We start from the raw sequence: 25,798 nt of genomic DNA, 5'->3' as shown, positions 1-25,798 counted from the left end.
TGAACAGAACAAAAAAGAACTCTTTTAATTTTTCTAGTGTCTAATATTCACCTGGGTGAAATACCCTATTTAATGTCAGTTACAATGTATACTAAATCAATGCAGGAACGCCCTTCTCATTGCTAGATAGGATGCTGCCCAATTCACGAATTACTTAATAAAGCCAATTAGATCTTCGGAAATGCATCACTGATGTAGGAGAAAAGTGCAGTTCTGCTTATGTTGAAATATTTTAAGCGTTTATCGAAGGATACTCATCCAAGATATATTTCAATTAAACAAAACAATTTCAAAAGTTTGTAGGACAAATGGCCTATAAGCACATGAAAAGATGTTCAACATCAGCGGTCGGCAGGGAGATGCAAATCGAAACCACAATGAAATACCACGTCACACCCAAGAGAATGGCAAAAATAAAAAAGACAGAGATTGACAAGTGTTGGTAAGGACATGGACAAATTGGAACCGTCATACACTGCTCGTAGGAAAATGCGAAATGGTACAGTCACTTTGAAAAGCAGTCTGGAAATTCCTCAAAACGTTACCATATGACCTAGCAATTCCAAACTCATAGGAATCTACCCATGAGAAATGAAAATATATGTCTACATAAAAACTTGTCTGTGAATGTTCACAGCAGTGTTATTCATAATAGCCGAGACGTAGAAACAATCCGAAACTTCATCAACTAATGAACTTTGGTATATCCATATGGTGGAATATTACTCAGCAATAAAAAGGAACAAAGTACTGATACCTGCTATAACACGGACGAACCTCGAAAATATCATGCTAAGTGAAAGAAGCCAGACACAAAGGCCACATATTATCTGATCCCATTAACGTGAGATGTCCAGAATAGGCAAATCCAAAGAAGAATAAAGTAGATTAGCGGTTGCCGGGGGCCGGAGGTCTGAAGGACATGTAGAGTAAGTGCTGACGGGGATGAGGCTTCTTTCCAGGGTGATGAAAGTGTTTAAAATTGACTGTGGCGATGGTTGCACAACTCTGTGAATACATTAAAAACCAGTGAAATCTATACTTTAAAGGGGAATTGTATGGTGTGTGTGTTATACCTGAACGAAGCCATTATTTTTATAAAAGCTTCTTGAAAAGTCTATGGGAGGGGAAGGAGGGACCCTACAGAGACAGGCACGAGGGAGTATCTTTGGGATAAAGGAAGTATTCTGTGTCTAGTGGTGGTTACACACCTCTATACGTGTGTTAAAATTATCAAATTAAAAGAATTCTTTTTTGTTCTGTTCACTCAGAAATGTAGAAACGAGGACGTCAAAAGTAAAAAGTTTATTTCGCTGTATGACAAAAATAAAAATTTTTTCTCAAGACTGTGGCTTTGGGCATCCGCAGCTAAAATATGATGAATGAATGTTTGGAGATAATCATGTCAATGATTAGTCTAGAAAATGGAGACTGAGTCACCTCTTCTTGCTGACTTGGCTGTATCTGTGTCGGTGAATAAAATTACCAAGTCATCTCCACTACCCACCATGCATAAATTGTACTACACCTTCAAAACATTTCAATCATGCTGGGAACAAGTATAACGGTGGAGAAACAGCAGAAGGGCGTTTTAGAGGAAAAAAATGGGATCTCCTGATATAATACTGCTTCGCCCAGGCACCAGGCCAGGAGCGGGAAGTCCCTGATGCTTGGTCTGGCTATAACTGGTTAGCTGGTGAGCAGGTGTCCTGGGGTGAGTTATTTCTGAGACTCCTGCTTAAACTCACTCATTGCTAAAAACAAACGAACAAACAGACAGACACCAAGCTCCTGATTCTGGCCTGAGGGGGTCTCACTGTATAGCATGTATCTGTCTCTCCATACTGGGCTGGGGGCCAGGACAAGGCAGGACAGCAGGGTGGGCCCTGACACCAGCCAGGCCTGACTTCCAAGCCCAAAGGAGAACTAGAGGGAGGTCATCGCTCCACAAGTATTTTTGGATCATGTTGATTAAGCGCTTAGCACAGTACTTCAAACACAGGAGCCCTCAATAAATATGAGCTATTGTTACTGTTACAGACATACACAGTTCTACACAATACACACACACACACAGACGAATGTTAGCTGCATAAGGACAGGTCTATGCTGTATCCTCAACACCCGAACGGCACAGGATAGCAGGTGCTCAATAAACATGCTACCTCCATGAAATTGGTCCTAGAGAACAGAGAGAAGTTTCTTCAGGAAGAGCTGGGGCATTTAAAAACATTGCACCTAAAACTGAAAGCAGACCTTCGTGCATCCCTTTTGCACAGCTTACGCAAGCATCAGGGTAGCGTGGGCTGTCTGTGGGGATAGAGTCTTTGGTTCCCACCTGTGTGGGATGAGCAGTAAATCAATCGTGGGTCACAGAAAAAGCAGACGAGGATCTGGGGTCTCATTTCACGCAAGACTTTCACTCAGGAATTTCAAATCGGGGAAGGAGGAAAGGCGGTGTTCTGGGTTCGGAACACCTCTTTGCTCAGGCCAGTTCAGGCCTGTACCACCTGACCAGCGGGTCAAGCAGGGTCAGTGTGCACTTGGCTCAGAACAGGCCCTGGCACGGGCATCAATCCAACCCTTCCTGGCTCCTCTGGCCCTGATCTCAGGGGCAAGGGCGGGGAAGCAGAGGCTCCTCTGACAAAGATTTCTCTAGTCTTCACTTGGGTCCAGGAAGAAAGGAGACCATATCACAGAAAGTGGGCCCCAGCAGAGCATATACCCAGCTCTGCTCCGCCCCCCCCCCAAGGGAAGAGACTCCCCCGCCCCAAAGCAGCCACTTGCTCCAAGGTCCTCTTTCATCCTCTTCCTTTGCTACTAATTTGATCCTTAATTCTGAATGAGGCTGTGGTGTTTTCTCTCTCAATACGTCATTCCCCCGCCCCCAGAATTGGGGGTGGGGTGTCATGATCTACCTTTTCTTTTTCTTCATGCAACGAATGAGCTTAGCTATCACACTACATGAACTGTAAACATTAGATAAAAGTCAACCAGACAGAGTCCATAAGGTGCCCCCGGCTTAAACAAATGGAAAAGATTTCATTGTGTGGGCCACTGCCTGGGAGAAGCAAGAACTCATCAAAACAGCCATTGTTCAGGAGGAAAGAATCAGACGGCTCTATTCCAGGCGGCGCATGAAAAAGCAACATTCAGCGGCCTGCAGCGTCAGGAAATCTAAATGGCAAAGCAGGGGCCCCGTCGGTCGGCTCCCCCCGCCCCTTCCCCTCTTCACAGAGGCTCGAGAGGAGCCAGGAGCGCCAACAACCCCAAATGCCACGGGAAAGGACCTCTGACGACTGGAACTGAAGTCCCGGGGCCCTTGCCCCGCTCAGTCCTTAGCACAGTACTATCAAGGACTCTTGCATGAGGGGTGGGAGGGTAGGGACAGAACGAACAATGCACACGGTGCGATCTCGACCAGGGTAAACACACATCCCACACGCACGTGCACACAGAAGCAAGCCTGGAAGGAACCCCCAGAATGCCAACTGCTCTTATCACTCGGGTCCACACACGCGGCCCTTGTTGGTTCTTCACATGATGCAGAGTAAGACAAGTTATTTTTTCCTCCGAGATCTAATCGCACTTTGGGTCCAGTTGGCTGCTGTCCCGAATCAGAGGCTGAAACTCTCAACAACGGCATCAGGGGCCTCAGGCGGAGATGCTGGAGGGGCCATCTCCCTTTAGTAAGCCTCAGGTCAGGTGACCACTCCCTCGGGAGACAGCTTTCCAGGCTGTGTGGGACTAACCCTCAAGCCCACAGCTGACTTCTGTGTGAGTCTAGAAGATCATCTAGACCAGTTAGCATGCATCGGAACCTCCGGAGTGCTTGTTAAAACATAGATTGCTAGACCCCAGGCCTGAGTTTCTATGGTCTGGAGTAAGGCCCAAGAATTTGCATTTCAGGCAAGCCCTCAGGTGAGGCTGCTGCTGCTGCAGCCTGGGGACCATAATGAGGGCCTGAGCTCTAAACCAACAAGGAATCCCAAGCCAAACACTGTGTTCCTAAGACACAACACACTGAACTGGTTAGCGCAAAGGGGATGGCATGTGCCTTGGAGGCCTGGCCAGGAGGGGGTACTTTGATATTTAATCATCTATAAATTCTTTGTGAGTTTGGACTTCGCTGATTACTCCTTGCTTCTACTGGAGCCTGCAGTTAATAATCAAGAGCTGGGCACATGCTAAGCGATCATATCACCAGGCCACAGGGCAGCTTCGAATTACGAAAGGATTCCAAATGAGTCACCGGGGTGTCACTGGGCAGTAGAGTGAATGGGATTAGAAGGGGGAGAAGTTTAATAAGAAAGAAACAAATCTCAGCCCCATTTGGATAGCCACCAGGACAGTGTCCTGGAAGTCGGGGATGAAGCAGCCAGAACCCCACTGTCTTTCATGATTTAAAAGATGCAGGTCTTTCAATCTCTGAGGCCACATACAGTTCACCCAACTGCAGTGGCAAAGGGCTAGCCATTCTCCACGAGACCAGTTCAGTCAGGCCTTGAACCATTGCACAGCTACTCAGCTGCTCGGGTTGGTCCACGAGTACCGACCAGAGCCAAAGCAAGAAAATGTGCAGGAGATATTGGCCCAGGCTACAAAGTAAGCTGCAGATAAAGAGGCAGTCCCCACTCTGAGAGCACCTGACCTCTGAACAGTGTTAATACTGTCCCTAACCTGGAGGAAAATGAGAAGGCGGAAACCGCAGTGAGCTGCCTAGCTTGTGGCAGGGAACGGAGTCCCCTACTGCATTATTGAAAGAAAGGCCACAGAAAGATCTGCACCACCGTCACAGACTGAAGACGGAGTGCTGGCTAGGCTGGTAAAAGCCATCAGGACCTACGACAAGGACAGACAGGCGAGCTCCACCACCACTGACAGGCTATGGCTAAGGATGTGACAGCCTGGGTTATTCAGGAGACAAACTGTGAGAACCCCTACATATTAACGAAGACTTAAAACACATATCAAGTTTTTAAAAAAACAGACACAAATAAATTATGGTGCCTAGTGATTAGAGTAAAAGTCAGAACAGCAGTTACTTTCGGAGGGAGGGTAAGGGGGGTGTCTTCAAAATTGCATTTCTTGACCTAGGTGGTCGCTGTATAAGGTTTTTATCTAACAGTAATTCATTATGCTATTCACTGTTTTGTGTGGTTTTCTGCATCTGTGTTTAATTTTATAATAAAAAAAAAATTTTTAAAGTGATGTGCGTGTTATTGTCTTGATAAAAATGATTTATTTAAAAATAAAGTCAAACAGACATCACACACAGAGAAGATTTTCTGGCAAGATGTTCTCTATTAATCAAAACACCGGGTAATTCTTAGTGGCATGATTTGTGATGGTTTCTTGCTTTCATTTCTTTTTCTTTCCTAAATCACAGAACTTCAAAAATGCTATTTCACACACACATACAAAAAAGACAGTCGATATTTTAAATTTAAAATCAACTGTGGGTATTTATGGGCTAATCTTTCAAATTTGTGGGTGCCGGAGCTTTCTTCTCTTTTCTTTCCTATTTTACATGATTCATGTCAAACCCCAGATCTGAAGGATAAAAATGGAGAAAAGTAAATCTTAAATGAGCCCATCTTTCTACCTTCCAGACCTGCCAAAAGAGCGGCTTGCATGGAACTATTTATACTCCCTCTCTTCTACATTAAATATATGAAGATAATTGAGGGATATAATTATGCATTTTTAAAACTCCTTTACTTTTTTTTTTAAAGCAATCTAATACCTTGACCATGTTTAACGTACAGAATGAATCTAATTATTATGCACTAAAATGTAATTCTGAATTAGATAAGATGTATGTACAGGTAGCTTCGATTTGGGCCAAACCTTCTATCGCCCCTTTAAAACTAAATGAAATGAAGGCGATCTTAAAAAACAAGAAGTAAAGTTATTTCAGGGCCCTCAGGAAATGGCAAAACACATGCTATTCAGAATTGATAAGCAAAAACCATACGCTTAGCGAAAAAGAGGAGAAAACTACTCAACGCCAGAAATATGACCATTAGTGCCTATGGGCTCATGATCGGGAGGTAGTCCCAGGGGAGATCATTTACATTTCTTCCTCCCAAGTTCTGTAAATTCTAGCGGACACCGTGCCTTCCCACCCAAATCCAGTGGTGACAACTGTAAACACGTGGATTCACCTTCCCTCTCTTAGGAGGGCTCCCTTGGTGTTCAGCCTCTGAGTTCCATGTCCCCAGGAATGGGACTCTAGAGCCAGAGGGACTGCAAGCACCAGCTGGCGTATCCTCCAGGCTGGTCCATGCGCCAACGAACGCCTCCAGAGAGGGAAAGCCTTGGATAGACAGCCAAGGGGTGCAGCAGAGGGGCCGCCAACCAGAGCCCACATCTGGGCCCCTCCCCCTGCCCCGACCCAGCTAACTTCACCCTATCTTCCCAAGCTGTCAGAGGGTCTCTTAGGAGTTCCGGAATCGTGCAAAAATAATGCATGGGTTTTTGTTGTTGTTGTTGTTGTTTTGCTTTGTTTTGTTTTGTTTTTTTTTAATGCGCTCTCTGGCAGGTGTGAATCAATGATAATTTTTAAAAATCGTAGAAGTTGCTTGGTCAAAACACAAAGTTTCCAGTTCCAAATTTGGGATCTGCCACCCAAGCAAGTCTCCAGTTTTTGTTTGTTTGCCATTCGGTTAGGGGACCACTGCCCCAAAACACGAATTATACTGGCTTAGATACTGGTCAGGCACAGGAGGGAAGGCGGTAGGAAAAAAGAGCCATTCTCTGAAAACTGAGACACACGCAGGCACAAGGACTCCACTTATATGATATATTAAATCGCTCAGTTACCTAAGGTTCTGGAAACCAAAAAGCTCACAGAGGCAGATTTTTAAAAATTACCTTCATAAGTCACGGACGATTATACCAATGGCTCTGGAGTATGAGCCTAGTTAAGCACTACCAGTGAATAAAGAATAGAGAGCTCACTATGTGTTATCTCCATTTACTAACAATGGCCTGATTTCTAACCATCCCAGGTGAAGGAGTCTTGGCTAAGAGCAGAAGCCAGACGAAGCCTCAAGTTCACGGGACAACTGCAGGCTGGGAGAGGGCTGGATAACGGGGCCTCGGCAGCCCGCCCTTCACTTTAAGTTTTAGCACGAGGCTGAGACTGTTGACCCCACCTCAGATTAGATGCGAGGTTACCCCCAAACTCACAGAGAACATTCAGCTTTTGCTTAAATGAATTAAATAACACCGTAATTCCATCTTTACAACTTCTACTCTGGAACGGTTTCCACAGTAAGTTTCCTTCAAATGAAGGTATAAGTCTAGCTTCCAAACAAGGTGATAAAATGCATTTACAGAGATGTCATGCACTGTAAAGTGTGTCCTCGTGAGAAGCTTAAGGCAGCATTAGGTTTCTGCTTTGAGAAATTTTAATCGTCGCATTTCAAAATTGCTGTATCTTTTAAAAAAAAATTCAGAAACACACAGGCATTAGCTGGTAAAGATTTCATTTTCTTCAAGTAAATCGGTTTTACAGCTCTAATTTCTTACACTGGGCTCACTTAAAAATCCAGGGAAATTATGTAATCCAAGTGAAAAAACAGAGCACGGGAAAGAAAATAAAGAAAATTGGCAGCAGGCTCGTGGCTGCCTCAAAGGCTGACCTTCGCTATTAACTATGCTTAATGACTTATCGGTAGCATTTATTAATAAGCATTTAACCTATCGCGCCTCCCCTGACCCTCACCGCCTGATGAAGATGGCACCCGACAAGGACCTAACTGAGGAGATCACAACTTGAGAAGACTAAGAAACGGTCCACACAGCTGGGAAGTGGCACAGATGGGGTTTGAACCCCGGGCGGTCTGGCCCCACAGCCCAACCCCTTGGCACAGCAAGATGAAACTTGTACTGGCAAATCCAATTTATTGACTCTACTTTCTAGGAAAGTTGCCCTTTTATACAGAGAAAACTCCTTCCACATAACACAGTATTCAAACAGCCTTAAAAAAAAAAAAAAGAAAAAAAAAAAAGCCTGCAAAGTAGATGGGGGTGGGTTGGGGCAGACACTAATGTAGAAAGGAAAAAAAATTTTTTTTAAATTCCAACAGCAGTTTTAAAGTCCAAAATCTAAGACAACCTAGCATCTTGTGCCACCTGAGAAGTGGGTTTCTACCCAAACTAGGCGCCCCCAGGGCATTTGGGCTCCAGCAAGTCAAGAGAACTGGCTGATCAGTGGGCCCCCCTTTTCATCCCAAATGAACCCACTTCTGGAGATCAGGACAAAGAATCACAACCAGATAAAGACCATTCAAGTTTCTATTTTCAAACTATTAAACTATGACCACAACAATGATTTTGTTTTATTAAAATATACTGCTTCCTGCCCACCAAAGTCATTTTAAAGGACCTCGTAGGTGGCTGTCTATTGAGCTACCAGGAGCTCTTAGAGACTTAGGCATTGTCCTCTTCTAAATCAGAGTGCCCTGGGGGAAGAGGGAGGAGGAGGTCCCCTCACCCTCACAGGCCACTGTGAGAATCTGGACAAAGAGGAGCAAAGCCAGGGACTGGCCAGACCCTGCAGACTGAGCCTGTCTGAAGCCATAAAAACTGGGATCCCCTTTACTCCCCACCTCCATGGAGAAAACAGGACATGGGGTCTTGAGTTGGAGAAATCTACAGGCGAAAAGCCAAAGACAATATCCATCAGAAGCTGGAAAGATTTGTTCACGGGCCAGGGGGCTGGGGGTGGGGTAGCTGGAGTCAGGGCAAGGACAAAGGATTCCCGAGACAAAGGGGAAAGGAGGAGGGGGCTAGGAAAAGAAAAAAACGGGGGACCTGGAGAGAAGGAGGAGAAGGGTTAGGGGGAGGACAGGGAGAGGGAGAAGAGGGAAGGGGAGGCGGAGAACAAAAAGCAGAGACAAAATGAGACAGCTGAGTGCCATGAACCCGTTGCTAAGCTGCTGCCCATAAACCCACAATGATGGCTGCAGACGCACTAATCCTTACCCCAGAAGGGGGAGGAAAGATCAGCTAGGACTGTAAAGCAGAGTTCCCGGGATCAAATTTCACATCGGCATCCTTCTTAATGTGCTCTTTACAAAGGAGGCCAATACCCTCCAGTGTAATAAAAACCCGGGATCATCATTCTTTTTTAAAAGATTGAGACAAGAAGATCAGTACAATTAGCAACACTTCCAGCTTCTGACAGGTCAGGATCTACCTAAATACTAGAAACAGTAATCATAGAAGTGGTAACAGCAGATGACCAGCCCTAGACAGTGAACAAAACATTCGCCATCAAAATTAAGAATCGTATTCCTTCTCCAAGACATATGCTGTGAAGCGGTCCCTTTCGTCAGTGCATTTTTCAAGAGAAAGAACAAATAACTTTAGTTGAATGAAAAATAATCTGCAAGCAGAAGCTATTTGTACTCGGAAGTATGTGCTTCATTGAAAAGATAAGTATTTTCACTTAATGGAAGGCCTGAAAGATAGTATAGAAAAAGTAATAAAGTAATGATCTGAAAATCATTTATTGTAATATACCCTACTAATAAAATAAAGGACAAAAACCACATGACCATCTCAATAGATGTAGAAAAAGCACTTGACAAAGTTCAATAAAAACATCCAACAAAGTAGGAATAAAGGGAACTTCCTGAACTTGATAAAGTGCATCTATGAAAAACCCACAGTCAGAATCAAACTTAAAAGTGAAAAACTGAATGTTTTCCCTTATGATCAGGAGCAAGACAAGGATATCCTCGCTTGCTACATCTAATCAACATTGCACGGGAGGTTCCAGCCACAGCAAGTAGGCAAGAAAAAGAAATAAACAGCACTCAGATTGATTGGGTACATCGAAAATCCTAAGGGACCCAGTAAAAAACTATTAGAATAAACAAGTTCGGCAAGGTCGCAGGATACATGATCAACATACAAAAATCAGTTGTTTATTTCTATACACTAGCAATGAACATCCCAAAATGAAATTAAGAAAACGATCTCATTTACAATAGCATCAAAAAGAATAAAATATTCCTGGGAATCAAGACAGCATGGAACTGGCATAAAAACAGATACATTGATCAATGGAACAGAATAGAGAGCCCAGAAATAAACCCACACCTATAAGCTCACTTAATATATGACAAAGGAGGTAAGAATATACAATAGGGTGAATGGAGACAGTCTCTTCAATAAATGGTGTTGGGAAAATTGGACAGATACCTGTGAAAAGAAAGAAAGAGAGAGAGAGAGAGAAAGAGAGAAAGAAAGAGAGAGAGAGAGAGAGAAGGAAGGAAGGAAGGAAGGAAGGAAGGAAGGAAGGAAGGAAGGAAGGAAGGAAGAAACGAAACTAGACCAGCTTCTTACACCGTATACAAGAATAGACTCAAAATGGATTAAAGACTTAAACGTAAGACCCAAAACCATAAAACTTCTAGAAGAAAATACAGGCAGTAAACTCTCTGATATTACTAACAGGAATTTCTTTTCAGCTATATCTCTCTGGGCAATGGAAACAAAAGAAAAAATAAACAAATGGGACTACATCAAACTAAATAGTTTTCATACAGCAAAGGAAGTCATCGACAAAACAGAAAGACAACCTACTGATTGGGAGAAAATATTTGCTAATGATACATCCGAAAAGAGGCTAATCATCGGAGAAATGCAAATAAAAACCACAATGAGGTATCACCTCATACCTGTCAGAATGACTATCATCAAGAAATCAAAGAACAACAAGCATTGATGAGAATGCGGAGAAAAGGGAACCCTCATGCATTGTTGGTGCGATTGCAAATTGGTACAGCCACTATGGAAAAAAGTCTGGAGGGTTCTCAAAAAGTTAAATATGGATATACCTTTCGACTCAGCAATTGCACCTCTGAGTATTTATCCAAAGACAACCAAAACAGTAATTTATAAAGATCCACGTACCCCCAATATTTACGGCAGCACAATTTACAATAGCCAAGGTATGGAAGCAACCTAAATGTCCATCAACAGATGGTTGGATAAAGAAGTTACGGCTCATGTATACAATTAACTATGACTTAGCCATTAAAAAAAAAAAAAATGAAATCCTACCATTTGCAATGACATGGATGGACCTAGAGGTTATTATGCTGAGTCAAGTAAGTCAGACAGAGAAAGATAAATACCATATAATTTCACTTATATACGGAACCTAAGGAAAAGGACAAACTAATCAAAGACAGACTCACAAATATAGTGGTCAATTTGGTGACAGTCAGAGGGGAGGGGGTTTGAGGGGCTGGCAGAATGGGTAAAGTGTTAAAGACGTACGAATTAGTGGTTGATAGAAGGTCAGGGGATGGCGAGCGCGGAATAGGGAATGCAGTCAGCATTAATATATTGGTTAGGTGGAAATCCAGGGGAGAAAAAGAGCAATTAGGAGAATCGTTGTATAAACTATATAAGTGTCTAACCAATGTACTATACACTTGAAACTAATTGAAATAAAATTTCTTTAAAAAGAATAAAATATTCAGGTATAAATTTAACAAAAGAAGTGCGAGATTGGTACACTGAAAACTACAAACACTGCAGAAAGATGTGAAAAAAATCTAAATAAATGAGCAGGTTCATGAATTGGAGGACTTAACACTATTATCCCCAAACTGATCTACAGATTACATGCAACTCCTATCAAAATCCCGGCTGTCTTTTTTGCTGAAATTAACAAGCTAATCTTAAAATTCAAATGGAAATGTAAGGGATCCAGAATAACCCAGATAATCTTGGGGTAGAAAAAAGTTGGAGGACTCACACTGCTTGATTTCAAAACTTAGGACAAAGCTCCAGTAATCAAAAGGTGTGTTACCGGTATAAAGTCACACAGATCAATGAAATAGAAATAAGAACTCAGAAATAAACCCTTATATTTATGGTCAATTGATTTTTGATGAGACAATTCAATGTGGAAAGAAAAGTCTTTTCACCTGGATATCCACATGCGAAACAACAAAGTTGGACAATGAGCTCACACACAAAAATGAACTTGAAATGGATCACAGGCCCGAATGCAAGAGCTAAAACTATATAAAACTCAGAAGAAAACACAGGCAGAGATCTTTATGACCTTAAGTGGCTTCTTACACTGGTGCAAATGACCAAAAAAAGAAGAATCACAACTATCTGATATACTAAAATCACGAAATTGGATGATTTGTAAGGTATGTGAATTACATCTCAAGACTATTAAAAAAAAAAAAAATGTACTCTTGGTATTTTGGGCCAGAGAAATCCATCCTGTTTAGCGTTCTTGATCCCATCCCAACACCCTGCACCCCTAGGAGACTATTTGAAGATTTTAACTCTCATGTTACCCAGCAAACTGTAAACCTCTGGGAAGCTCTGACCTGCTGCCTCCCTTCTATCTGAGGTCCCTATTAGATGACGCAACTGACCTCTCTGATCCACGCCCTTCTTTCTCTTAGACACAGTCCAGGGGCATTCCCTGCAAGCATCCCTTTGAATCACTTCTCAGGAAATCCAGGGCTGAATACATCACAGCACAACAAAGAACTCACCTTGGGAAGAAGCCTGGACTCTACAGTGCGACCCCGGGACTCGAACCCCTCACCCAGCCAGCTCAGCAACCTGGATCTATTACCCAAAATCTAACTGGCTTCCCAGGACCCACCTCGGGGGCATCGCAGAGAGGATAAAAATGCTATAATCCACGTAAACATTAACTGTTATCTGTCTTAAGACAGAATAGGCAGGTATTAGAGCCTAATTTTAGAGACCAGAAGATTATACAGACCTTACTCTAGCTTGTTCCTCTAACAGCTCTCCCAGCATCAACCATGCTGGTCCCCCATCTGAATGGCCTTGCCCCCCCCCCCATTTGGCTGGGTACATTTCCTATAGGGAAGCCACTCCAAACTCCCAGAGTCAAAAGCTCCTATGACAGTCCTCCAAGCACAGTGGTCCCTGGGTCACAGCCACAACTTTACATTTGGTTATGAAACTACACTGATGTCCATCCATGTGACCAGTCTGTAAACTAACTCCAGGGGATGGGAGCTGATGTCTGCTCACCATCCGCAGCACCCTGCCTGCCATTTATTCAATAACCGGGCGCTGTGCGAGATCCCGAGCATCCCCAGTGGATATCAGAGATGAGGCCCCGTGACCTCCAGCAGCTTCTGTTCAACTTTGGAGAAAAGCTGAAAACGAAACCCGTGAACCAGTGAACGAGACCGTTAAAGAAAACGGGCATGAAGTATGCACGCCATAAATACGTGTTCAATAAATGAGTGATGGAGAACCTTATTTCATTAGTGACCGGAACCCGAAACCTGTAAAAGCGGCTTCCATTTGTATCACACAATAGCACGTCTGGCTCCAGGGTACCACAGCGCTGCCTCCTGCGCTCGGCCAGGTTCGTCTGGAAGGAGCATCAACTCCCTAGACGGTTAGAAGGCGCTCTGATGCACGCACAGTCAGGCCCGGCTGGAAAGTTAGGAGACTCTGCCTTTCATTCTTCGGACCAGAAACATGTCACTTCTCCCCAGCTGCGACGTGAGTCAGAGCAGCCACGGCGATCTCATGACCCAGGAATTCTGTTACACAGCTCTGCTGATTACAACTTGTGATTTTAAAAAAGGTTCACAGATGTGGGCTGAAGTCGCAGGGAGAGGCTGCAGAGGACGTCGGCCCCAGTGGGCTGGCTTCCACCTCTAAACCTACGTCCTTGTCTCCCCCTGGCAGAGGGGAAGAGCAACGTAAATCACCATTGTGAAAACAGATTGAGCTAAGATCACAGAAGTTCACTTTTGCTCTTCAGTCATTCGACCAATATCTACGGAGCACCCACTACGTGCCAGGCACTACTGTCTGCCTCTACGAATACTGGGAAAAGACCAAAAAAATAAATCTGACAAAGATCCCTACCCTCTGTTAGGAGTAATTTATCTCCACGAGCTGTAACGCACAGACAAGAACGGCCTCTTGGGTCAAGTGCGAATGTCGGGTCGGACGTCTGCCTGCACTCTACTGTCCAACTGAAGCCCATCACGGACGGGCGCTCTCTGCCTTCCAGACAAAAATATCGGCAGTGATAGGCCACTGGGAAAACGCTGATAGAGATGAGTAACCTTAGGTCAACAACGGCTCCGCAGGCCAGTTTCAGGTAAGGCTGAAAAGGTGAGCAGCAATTAGCCAGGCTGCCAGAACACACTGGGCAGACAAAGGCTGGGGTGGGGGCAGCAGGCTCTCCAGGTAGTGGTAACGTCACAGAGGAGGGAGAAGAAGCTGGCCCAGCTAGGGACCTGAAAGGCTCTGAAAGGCTTTAGTAAGCAAAGGGCAGCGGCCTCTTTGGCCCCATGGGGAGCTCCTGAACAGGTTTTAAGCAGGGAAGTGGTGGGATTCGATTTGCACTTTAAAAAGTGACCTCAGGTGACCTCAGCAGCAGAGTAAATATCAGAGCAGCCCAGCCCAGCCCAGTAGGGCATTCTGGGAGATCTGGGAGGCAACTGCTGGGAAGCATTAGGAGAGAATGAGATGGAGAGTCAGGAAAAGGTCCAGGTTCCTGCCTCGGCAGCTGAGAACAGTGGCGTCCTCCATGCGACCTTGCGTGCTCACAGACAGACCCTCTCTTGGTAGGAAAGAGGGAGGGAGAGTAGGAGCAAGTAGTCGAGGTGGAGGTCATGAGCTGGGCAGTGTTTTTGCATGGAAAATGGAGGTGTGCTGTGGGCAGGCAGCAGGTACAAAAGTCCAGAGTGCAGCACACGAGAATTTGGGTAGCCATGGCGACAGAGGCCACACGCACAGTGGCCTCCAGGGCAGAGTGCAAGGCAAGGTGCTCATCTGAGCTGACCTGTCCCGAGGACACCACCATGCAAAGGCTACGTGGGGCCAGGGCAGCCTGCAGCCTGCCAAGGCCGGGGAGCGGGGGAAGCGGTAGGGAGGCCAGGAGGGCGTAGCTTCCCAGAAGCCAAGGGAAAGAGCATCTTAGGACGGAAAGGTCGCAGGTGATGCAGACTGTGCTGTCGAAGGTTGGGATGCCCAGACCAGAAGGTGTGCCCTGGACTTAGCACCAAGTTCACTGTGCTACTAGCAATGGAGTAATGGGCTCAGGTGCCTGATGGCAAATAGGCCAGGGAGAGAGAGGAGGCAGAGGACATTTCGGTGACACTGGCACTGGAGGGGGCAAAAGGGCTACGGCTCAGGGGAGGTGTCTAGACAGACAGGAGAGAACAGAGTATGTGACCGAGTGGTGGCCTGGAGTCCACAGACAGGACACGGCTGAAGAGACAGAAGGAAAGGCTGAATGGCCAAGCACCACTCCGGGGTAGTGGGGCGCAGCTGGGATCCAACAGGATGAAGCGAATCAGCCTCAGGCAGGAAGAGGGTCCCTCCTTCACCTCACAGGAGGCGGGAGAAAAGAAAGGCACTTAACATCTGGACCTGAAGGCTGGGAGGCAGCACTTCCTCCGGCTCCAGTTCCTTCTGTTAGGAGTATCTACTAGGGGCAAGGGGAAAGGAGTCTGGGAAAGAAAAGGAAAGTTCAGAACAGTCACTCTGCAAAAGGCAGAGAGAGAAAGTAGCCTAAGGAGACATAAAAGAACCAGTGGGCAGAGCGTACGGCCCGGCGGAAGTTGCTTTACGGGGTCATCGTCATGCTGGGTGACAGGTGATCATTTCTCCAGCAGCTCCCAGAAGGCAGAGTTCTGCCAGGCGGTGCGAAGGAAGGACCGCAGGTGCTCACTGGTGACAAGATGGAGTGGAGAGGGAGAAGCCAGGAACCCGGACGGGGCAGGGAATGTGTGAGAAGGGCTGGAGGGGCTGGATTTCAGAGAGCGGGGTGGTTGTTCTCCAGATGTCAGAGGTGGAACAGAAAAACTCCATGAAATGAGACAGTCCGGGCTGTGACCGGGGAGGTGGGGGACGCAGGACAGAGAAGCCATCACTGAAAAGGAGATGATCAAAGTACTAGGTGAGTCATCAGAATCCAAAATGATGCAGAAATAGGTCAGGGGAAGGAGACCTGGAGGGAAATGCTTCAGTCTTCCACGATGGAGGCAGAGAGCCTAGAAGGAGGAGGAGGAATGAGATGATGATTTATACCTAAATGTCCCCGGCCCCAAAGGAATGATGCTCAGAGTCCCCCTTCGCTCACTCTGCTACATGCTGCCAACAAACAAGAATGAGAGAAACCTTTCTATACGTCACCGTATTGAACCCCCACAATCGCACTACATACACAGTTTTACCCTATAGTTGGGAAAACTGAGGTTCACTGGCTAAGAACTTTTCCAAGATCACAGAGCCTAACCATGCTGGATCCAGAATTTGCGGTTTAGGCTTGCAAACACCCAATGGCTCAGTGACGCCCCATGCACAGACAGGCAGGGTAGATTGCATTATTCGTGCCTCAGCAATCGCTTGTCCCCATACAAGGACTCTCTAATTGCCCCTCACTCCATCTCCAAGGAGGAGGGGTCAGGGGCCGCCTGCTGCTGGCTAATAAGCTGTGCTGTCCTCCTGAATGGCTTACTGGGCTGGCTAAGATGAAGGCCATAGTAATTACCCAGAGCCCATTAAAAAGAGCCTGGAATGCGATGTGCTAATCATTCCAGAACTAACGCATCACACCCGAAAACATCAGTTTTTAAGGAAACCAGAGCCCAGAATTTACATTTCTAAAAAAGCTGACTTGATCATTCTGTAACAGGAAAAATCCCTTCCTTCCCACATTTCCAAACAAAGCAGCCAGTGTTTTAATTCCAAGGACAATCAAGTTTCATTTTAAAAATGACAAGGACCTACCACACTTGCTTAAGGGAGTTAAAAAAAAATATTGGTGCTGCACTCCTAGGGGGACCAAAAAAAAAACAAAAAACAAAAACGAACAAACAAACAAACAAACAAAATATGAGGAAATAAAACAGGATAATAGTCTTGTAGCCAACATGAATATATGAGGTGGCCATCATCATTAATTTAGTTTAATAATTTGGTATTTCTTTTTTTTTCAGATGCCAAAAAGTCAGAGTGGAAAGGCCTAGAAGAGTTTCAGAGGTTGGAAGAAGTCGCCTCAGGTTGACACACTGTCGGTGAATTTGAGCCACATCCTGGAGCTTCACACCATACTTGGCAAGACACGCCTGGCCATCGACAGCACCAGGCAACGGGAAGCCCCTCTGCACTGCACACGCAAGCCCTGGGGCCCCTGCCTGGAAGCATCTACCGCTATCTACCGCACAGTCTGAAATAACCCGACATGCCCACTCATGGTCACTTACTGCAATCCCAGAATAAGCCCAGCTCTCACGCTGATTATTCCTACCCATACTCTACCAGAAACAGCATGACTCTCTGTCCTCAAATACTTTGGATTCCAAGAGAAGGCACCCTCCGGATTCTCTGCCAACAACTTCGGTCTCCCACCCACCTGAACATCAGCATACGCCGTTCCAGGACACCTGCTCTATTGGTCCCTCCAAGTCTGTGGGTGGAGGCACTGAGCCCCATGCACCTGCATCTCCCCCGAACCCCCGGTGGCCCCAGCCCTCCCCCACACACCTCCCAGCTCAGATTTCCTCCCCCAGGCCATGCCTCAAGGCCAGTAGTTTTGCGGGGGGAGGGAAATCACCTCAGATTGTTGAGATGAGCAGCAGTGGGAACGATAAGCCTTGGATAAACCTTTTGTATCCTCTCCCTGGCCCCTGAGATTCTGATCCTCCCTGGGGGAAAACGCCATCATCCCCAACGCGAGGAAACGGGGAAACGCACCTCCGACAGCCCCACTACTGATTTCTAAGAAAAGCCTTTTTAAAATAGTACATTTCAGACAGGGCACTACTGTATGTGGACGCGGACTGAGCGAATGTGCCACACGCACTGGGAACATGTCATCGAATTGCGTTAAGGATCTTCGGAAATTTTTCAGTTTTCAAAATTCAAATCACTGAGAGGTTAACCATAATCAATCATCATTGATACTGTGCTCTGCGGCACACCGTCCCTTTTTCTATTTTCAGTCTGTTCAGTGGTTACCTCATGCCCATAGATTTGAGATGAAGTTTGAGATTGACCTTCTTCTGCGGAGAAGTCATTTCTCAACCGTAAAAGCGAATGGCATTCTGGTCTGTCTCGCCTTTCAGCTCTCCAGTTATTTCTTTAGTATTGGGAAAACTTTAACCTCGGCAGTCCCCTACTAACTACTTGACCAACGAATTACACGTAATGATTTGTAACGCCAAGACTTTCAAAATCTGTAAATGCTTGCTGATGTTCAACGTTCCATGTAGAATGTACGTGAGATCTAAGCACAGCCCGAGACTCTTCTTTGCCAGGCTCCTCACGTCCACGGCCAGGTGTTCGGAGCCAGTACCCAGCGCACATCACACCTTCCAACTGGCCCTGAGTTGTCACCACTCTCCCTGCCCCTGCCCCTGCCCCTGCCACTGCCCCTGCTCTTGCTCCCATACCCAGGGGCTGTTGGCACAGCAGCTGGGGGAACCCCAAAACAAAGTAAATCAATGCCTGTCACGCCCCTGCTCAGCATCCTTCAGTACCTTCCTTCCGTCACACTCAGATTAAAATCCCAACCCCTGACCACTGTCCGGCAGGGCAGTGGGATGCAGGCGTGCCCTGACCGTCCCCCTTATCCACGTCCACTTCCCCAGGGGCTCCCTGGGCTTCAGCCACACTGGCCGCCTGGCAGAGGTCTGGGACGCTTGCTGTGCACTTTGCCTGGGATGTTCTGCCTCCATATTTCCCAAGGCTCATTGCCACCACCACCCTCATCTCCATTATTAGGTGTTGGCTCACCCACGGCCTCCCTAAACACGCCTTGGCAGCCACTCCCTATCTATCACCCCAAGTCACTACCAGGCATTACGTCCTACACCTGTTCCTCATTTGTGTCTCTCTCACCTGCCCCCAGACCTGGACCGTTTATACCTCAATGACTGGCCCAGGGTAGCTGCTCAACACACACTTAGCAATCACTCTTCTGAATAGACCTCCAGCTCCCCGTTCTGCTAAGAATGCCCCAACTCCCACCACAGGTCACTCTTACCTGCTGAACACCTATGAAATCAAGACCAACCATGTTTCTGGAAGAAGCGTAAGCCACTCTGCAAACACATCGGCATGCGGTATGTGCACACGTACTACACACACTGCCCCATAGCCTGGAGCTCCCGTGCCCACTCCCGCCCGTCTGTCAGAGCTGGGGCTGCTGCCGTGAGAAAAGGCTGCCTGCTGAATCATCCCTCTTCTTCAGAAGAAGTTAGGGAAGTGAAAAAGGCTGCCCCGTTTTCCGTTCCCAATCTCTGAAGTAGCAGAGAAATCAACGCGATGAGTTGTCCGGTTCAGTATCTCTCCTCTCATGATTTCACTCTAGAGTTTGCGTTTCGGACTTCCCAAAAAAATCTTTTTTTTACAACTAAATCATTTTTAAAATCCAAAAAAAAAAATTTTTTTTCTAAAATAGTTACATTTACTTTCTTTGGAAGAAAAATGCCCATGTTATAGAAGCTTTTCTAAAACTACTTTTGGCAGTTATTGTCATCATTAGAGTAAGAAATGACACTAATGTATCCACGGACAATTGCATTGTTTTTGAAATAAAAATATGATTTTGTGTCACAGTTACAAAATTAAGGTAAAGGTATCAAAATTAACAGCAGGAAACTTCTACAATGAAGCTTGTGTTACTCTGGGCTTTAAAGACTATCACTGAGGTCGTATCACGTAACAGCACGTAGCCTACAGAAATTCAGTCCCCTGGAACAATAATTTAAATCGATCTGATCTTGATGGTGCCTTGTGATCACAAGCAGAGATGTGGGTGACTATACAAATGAGGAGAGAGGGAAGGGCCACGTGGAAGCCTATTGATAAAAGTTGATCAATGAGATCCAGGATAACAGTGGCAAGAGAGGTCATCACTCCAACCAGCTACGAACAACGCACAAACGATGTGTAAAAATAAACAGAAAGAACCCTGTCCCTGGCCGGCCCATCAGACTATTAGGGTTACAATGGCCTCCGACAGCCCCCACCACGCCAAGGAGCGAAAGGGGCACGAGCTAACGACGTCATTTAACACAGGCGGCCTGTCCAAACTGTCTCCGGAGTCTGGTCACCCTCAGACTTACCTGCCCTCCTTATATTTCCAATGAAACGCCGAGGTTCATTGTTAACCTAAAATGGGCAAACTTCCTTCATGTCCCACTATATTCTTTCCTAGTTCCACTGGGGTTTAAATAAAAAAAGGCCTCAAAGGAGAAAAAAAAAAAAAAAGGAAGTATGGGTGGGAGGGAGGGAGGGAAAAAGTGGGGGAGAGAAATAACTGAAGGGGGGGTGGGGAGAGAAAAACAGAGAAAGATGGAGAGACTAGGGGAAAAGACGCAGAGGAAAACCGAGAGGGAGCGGGGGAAGAGAACGAACGGCAGAGAGAGAGAAAAGGGAAAAGTTCGTGGGAAGAAAGCAGTGATGTGCCTCGTGGAAGAGCTGTTTGTTAGCGGTGGCTCTTTTTCCATGTACCGTATTATGCCATATGTGGGAAGTGGACAAGCCTGGAACTCCGCCTAAGAACATCTGCCAGAGGACTTTAACAGCCCTAAGAATAGCACAGCTGGTGTCCCCAGCCTAATGAGCTCACCACCCATGTGACCACTCCTTCTCCAGCAGCTCCCCCAGAGAAAGGAGGCCCCGTCCACTGGGTCGGGGCCCCGCCCCTCTGCCCTCCCCCACATTCAGGCTTTATTTCCTCAGGGCCTTCATTCTCCCTTGCCTGAAACCACCCCCCACCCATTTTCCTGAATTAAATTACTCCGATCCAGCAGTTCCTTTGAACAGACACGTTCTTCACGTGAAAAGCAACTATCAAAAATAACAGATGGGGCCATCACTACAGATCTTCTGGACACCGAAAGCATCAGAGTTATGCCAATGAATTCGACAGCTTTGATGAAACGGACAAACTCCTTGAAATATACAACTCACCAACACTAACACCAACACGTGATCTGAACGGCCCCACATCTATCAAAGAAACGGAACTCTGAACGAAAACCTTTCCACATGGGACGAAAGGCCAGTATGCCAGCAAGCGTGTCCTGCTGCCAAGGTGCAGGGCACAGGCCTCTCCAGGAGCCCTGGCGACTCAGGGTCTGGGGAGGACAGTCTCTGACAGGGAGGCTGTCAGCCAGGTTTGACTTCCCCACTGCCCACGGCCTGTTGCCAGGCAGAAACCATGCACCGCAGAATCGGAAAGGGGCGGGGGATGTGGACAAAGAAGTGGGCTTTCACGAAGTTGGGAAGTTTTAACCCTTTCTGGTATCATTTTTTTGAAACGAATTCCCATTGCATCACCCTTTTAAAAGAAACTGCACTTCAAAGAGCAAGCCTGGGGAAGGGGGAGGACTTCGGCGTCTGTGGGGGAGGCCAAACGGAAAGTGACTGAGAGGGGACTCCAGTTTGGCGCTGATCCTGCATCCACAGCCATGGGTAGAGGAGCTGAAGAATCTGGGATCTCTCTCTTCGTCCGGGCAACACATCCTGACCACGAGGATGAGCCAAATGGACATGACACATGGGGCTTATTCACCAGGAAAAGACAAAGAAGGCCACATTTCAGAAATCGCACTTGGTAACATACAACAGCAAGGACGTGTCTGAAGCACACAGCAACAAGGCTAGGAAATCGCTCGATTCTACCCCTGCCTACCAGGTAATTAGATCAGCAGCAATCGCATGATTGCTAAAAGGTGGGCAATCATTAACTTTTTTTACTGCTAAACAATGTTACACACTAAAGACAGTGTTTTTATACCTTGTTAATGCCATGAATAAGTTATCTGAGCCTTGACAATTTCCTGTTGTGAGTTATAACACCAAGTGCCACTCTCGCCATAAGTTAAAACGCCACTGCAAACTTCACAAAAACGTAAGGAGCAAATTACAGTATTTCAAGGACTACGAGTACTCTTACACGATGTTCCGTTTTGTTGGAATGTTTACTATACTGAGAAGAACCTTTTCCAAGACACAGCAATTGTTTCCATTCACAAAATGCTGAAAGCAGTAACGTGATCAATTTCTATTTCAGTCTTTATCTATCAACCTTGTTCTTTCGCTTTCACTCTTTTTAGGTTACACATCCAGGTCGAGTCTACAGGTCTATCTTCGAGAATCCTCCTGGCTCCATCTTCGGGCCTGTAACAGTGTCTTGCCAAGACATACTGAGGGTGGATGGAAAAGGAAAATTCAGTAATGCCAATTCTGTCTTCATTAAGGAATTGGCTATTTGTTCATCATAGATATTTTTGCATTAAACTTTTTAAATATTTCACTAAAATATTATGTATTTTGATTACTTCAACTTTTTGGCAACGGTTTCTCCCGCCCCCTTAAATTTTGTAGCTTACACAAGTGCCTCAGTCACTTTGTCCTAGTCCTGACAGTAAAGATACACCCTAGTTGACTGAGGAAAAAAGGATAAATACCCAGGCTTCATTAACTATCTCAAAGACTGGGATATAGTAGACAGCAGCTGCCTGAAGGATTATCTACTAGGGGCTGTGGGTGTGTGTTCTAAATCAGTGGTCCCCAACCTTTTTGGCACCAGGGACCAGTGCTCCTATGAGACTCTAATGCCTGATGATCTGAGGTAGAGCTGAGGTGGTGATGCTAGCCCTGGGGAGCGGCTGCAGATACAGATGAAGCTTTGCTCGCATACCCGCCGCTAACCTCCTTCTGCATGGCCCGGTTCCTACCAGGTCGTGGTCAGGTATTGGTGGCCTGGGGGTCATCTTCTGTGGCTTCTTCTGCACAGGATGTCACTGCTATCTACATGGGAATGTGCCCCAAACCTATACCCCACCCTTGGATCTCTCTTCTAAGCGTCAGGTGCAGATGGCCCACTGCCCTAAACCTCTCCACTTGGAAATTTCACAAGCACATCAAACAGCACATTCAAAACTGGATCCTCCAAGTCCTCACCCCTGCAAAACTGAGATATGCAAATTCAATCTGGAAGTCTCAGCCTCCTCCTTGACTTGGCCCCGTCCTTGTCTTACCATCGCCTCTTCGAAGAGCATGCCTTATCTCCTCCACATCATCCAAAGGAACTCACTTCTTTCCATCCACAGGATCACTTCCTACCCCAGCTGAAGTCCCAGCCCTCTCTCACCCTGAATAAAGCCGGAGTTTCCACCGCAGCTCTCAGTCACCCTGGAGGTGGATGAGACTGGAACCACACGCTGATGTGGGCACAAGGTGAACACAGCGCCTCTCCTAATGACACCCCCACCCCCCTGCCATGGGCCTTCTCTTTGAAAAGTCTACAAAGTGCATCCCTTTTCCATCCTAGTGACCAAATGTAGAGTAACTTCAGGAAATTCTCAGACTTGATTAGGCCGATCATTCTCTGGCAGGCTGCCACTTGCCAGACAGAGAATGCAGTATGCCATACAGGATAAAGGTCTGATTATAAGATAACCAGACTCCCAGGAATATTTATTTTCTTTATCCCCTTACATATGAGTATCACTTCCCTTCTAGTATCAAGAGACTTATCTCAGCTACAAGTTTTTCAGGGAACATTCAATAATTACTAAGACATTGCTCTTGTAATTCCTCTTTTAATATTACAAACTATTTTCCTATCTTCCAAGTACAGTATAAACACATCTACTGCATCAGTCAACATTTTAGTCTATTTTCCCAATGATTTGCTTATCATACCTTTTATCTGCTATTGTAACAGTAAGAATATCGTTTGTTTTCTCAAACGGAAAGACATCTTCTCAAATATTTAACACCAAAACACACTTAAACCACAAGAGACCTTGGAAATGCCTTGATATTTGTGTCCAAATATCAAGTCCAAAGGGATTTCTAATGCCTCGGAATCCTTGCAAAGTTAACCCTTTCTCTGCAAAGGAGGAGAGTTAGCTGTCATGTGAGCAAAAATCATAGGCCGCATCACTACCTTAGGTCACGGGGGCTACTACTCCTTTTAGCACCGCAAATATGAAGGCCAGCACACGCCACTAGGTGCTCCAAAATTATTTGCAGATGAATAGATCACAAGGAGTTGGATAGCAAAAATGACAGCTGACACAAAATGCTTACTCTGAGCAAGGCAACCATATCAATTCATGCAATCCTCTTAATAACCATATGAAGTTATCGTATAAGGTGATGATTCAGGAACTGGCTGTCACAAACAAGAGTTCCTTACTGGGTCCAACACTGACAAAGTATCAATCTTAAAAAGGAAAAAAAAAAAAAGGAACATGGTTTCAAACATGTCAACAGTGTGCTACAGCTTACCCAGACAGCTTGTTAAATCTAGAAGGTTTCTTTTTTTAACAAATGGATGGGGAAAAGGCTGCCCCCTGGCTCAGGTACATAAAACAGAACTGTGCAATTCCCATGGTATTCAGCGTTTTATTTAAAACATATTCTCGATGCCAAGGCTGAAAGGAAATACCCACTGTCTGGATGATGCTCCTTTCTTTACTGCGAAAGCCAGTAAAACAATTGTCTGAGAAATTCCGCACCTAAATGAAACACTCACAGACAGAGCCCCGGTGAGTCATGCATGTCACAAATTGCTCACTTTCCTCCTGTCTCACCTTTCCTCTAAATCATTACACTGCCATTCCTAAATCATCGGTTTGGGTTTTTTGTTTGTTTGGCGTTCGTAATCCCTCGGTAAAAAAAAAAAAAAAAAAAAAAAAAAACAGACCAATTCCAAGTTTGTAACATGACAAGAATCTGCCTGTCCCTTCGGTTTAAGGCAACCTCCTATTTTCTTCCCAGGTTTGAAATTCTGCACTGCAGGCAAGGCCCATATCTTTGGACTCCTCTTTTAATAATAATAATAATAATAATTAAAAAATAGCCCTTGACATTGTAACTGTCCTGCCAAATCTCTGCAGATGCCAGACCACCAAACACTCCCAAAGTCCAACAGGCAAATCCAATTTATTCTTAGAACCCTGCATTCAGAATCACAAAATGTAATGTATTGTCTTACCGAGTTGCCTTTTTACTGTTATCCTCTTGAGTCCCCCAACGTGTGGGTATAGACCCGAAAGAAGTGAAAGCAAGGACTCAAACGGATATTTGTACCCCCATGTTCACAGCAGCATTATTCACAATAGCCAAAAGGCTGAAGTAACCCAAGTGTCCACTAAAGGGTGAATAAATAAACTGGTGTTACACACAGCGCAATATTATTCAGCCCTAAAAAGGAATGTAATTCTGATACATGCTACAGCATAAGTGAAACTTGGAGATATTATACTAAGTGAAATAAGCCAGATAGAAAAAGACAAATATCGTATGATTCCTCTTATACGAAGCTCGTAGAGTAATCAAATTCAGAGACAGAAAGCAGGATGGTGGTTGCTAGCCGCTGAGGGGAGGGGGATGGGGAGTGAGTTCGATCAACACAGAGCATCAGCTGGGGAAGATGAAAAAGTTCTGGAGAAGGATGGTGGTGATATTTGCACAACGACGTGGATGTACTGAAAGCCACAAAACTGTACACTTTGAAATGGGAAGTTCTATGTTATATATATTTTACTATTTTTCTTAAAGAAATAAAAAATGGTAACTGTATTAGAGATTTCCTTTCATCTCTCAAACTAAGTGACTTGGCCAACTCTGCATCCCCTCCCGCCACCCCCCCCCAAAAAAAAAAGAATCTGGCAAAGACAGGTTACCTGCTCCCACCCCCACATGAGGTGATAGACAGAGCAAGGCAGGCTGACGGCTCTGCACCCAGCTAGGGAAGCAGGCGGGA

The 25,798-nt window shown here is 45.6% G+C and overlaps 1 protein-coding gene across 3 annotated transcripts in view; it reads right to left on the bottom strand.

Annotated features, from left to right (window-relative positions):
- The window catches only part of TRAK1 (trafficking kinesin protein 1), a 161,883-nt gene that overhangs the window by 130,575 nt on the left and 5,510 nt on the right, over window positions 1-25,798 (bottom strand). The window contains exon 1 of one of the 3 annotated variants that reach the window (XM_036219856.1): window positions 19,052-20,268. The exons of 1 other annotated variant lie outside the window; for it this stretch is intronic. The gene's annotated coding sequence lies outside the window, so the exon portion shown is untranslated. Of the gene's footprint in view, window positions 1-19,051; window positions 20,269-25,798 lie in introns of those variants that run through there. One more of the 3 variants, XM_036219857.1, reaches the window with a different exon arrangement.

Source organism: Rousettus aegyptiacus, unplaced genomic scaffold (genome assembly GCF_014176215.1).
Source record: "Rousettus aegyptiacus isolate mRouAeg1 unplaced genomic scaffold, mRouAeg1.p scaffold_m13_p_4, whole genome shotgun sequence".
NCBI lineage: Eukaryota > Metazoa > Chordata > Mammalia > Chiroptera > Pteropodidae > Rousettus > Rousettus aegyptiacus.
Note: the sequence above shows the minus strand (reverse complement) of the source record. Positions and strands in the feature narration are given on the sequence as shown.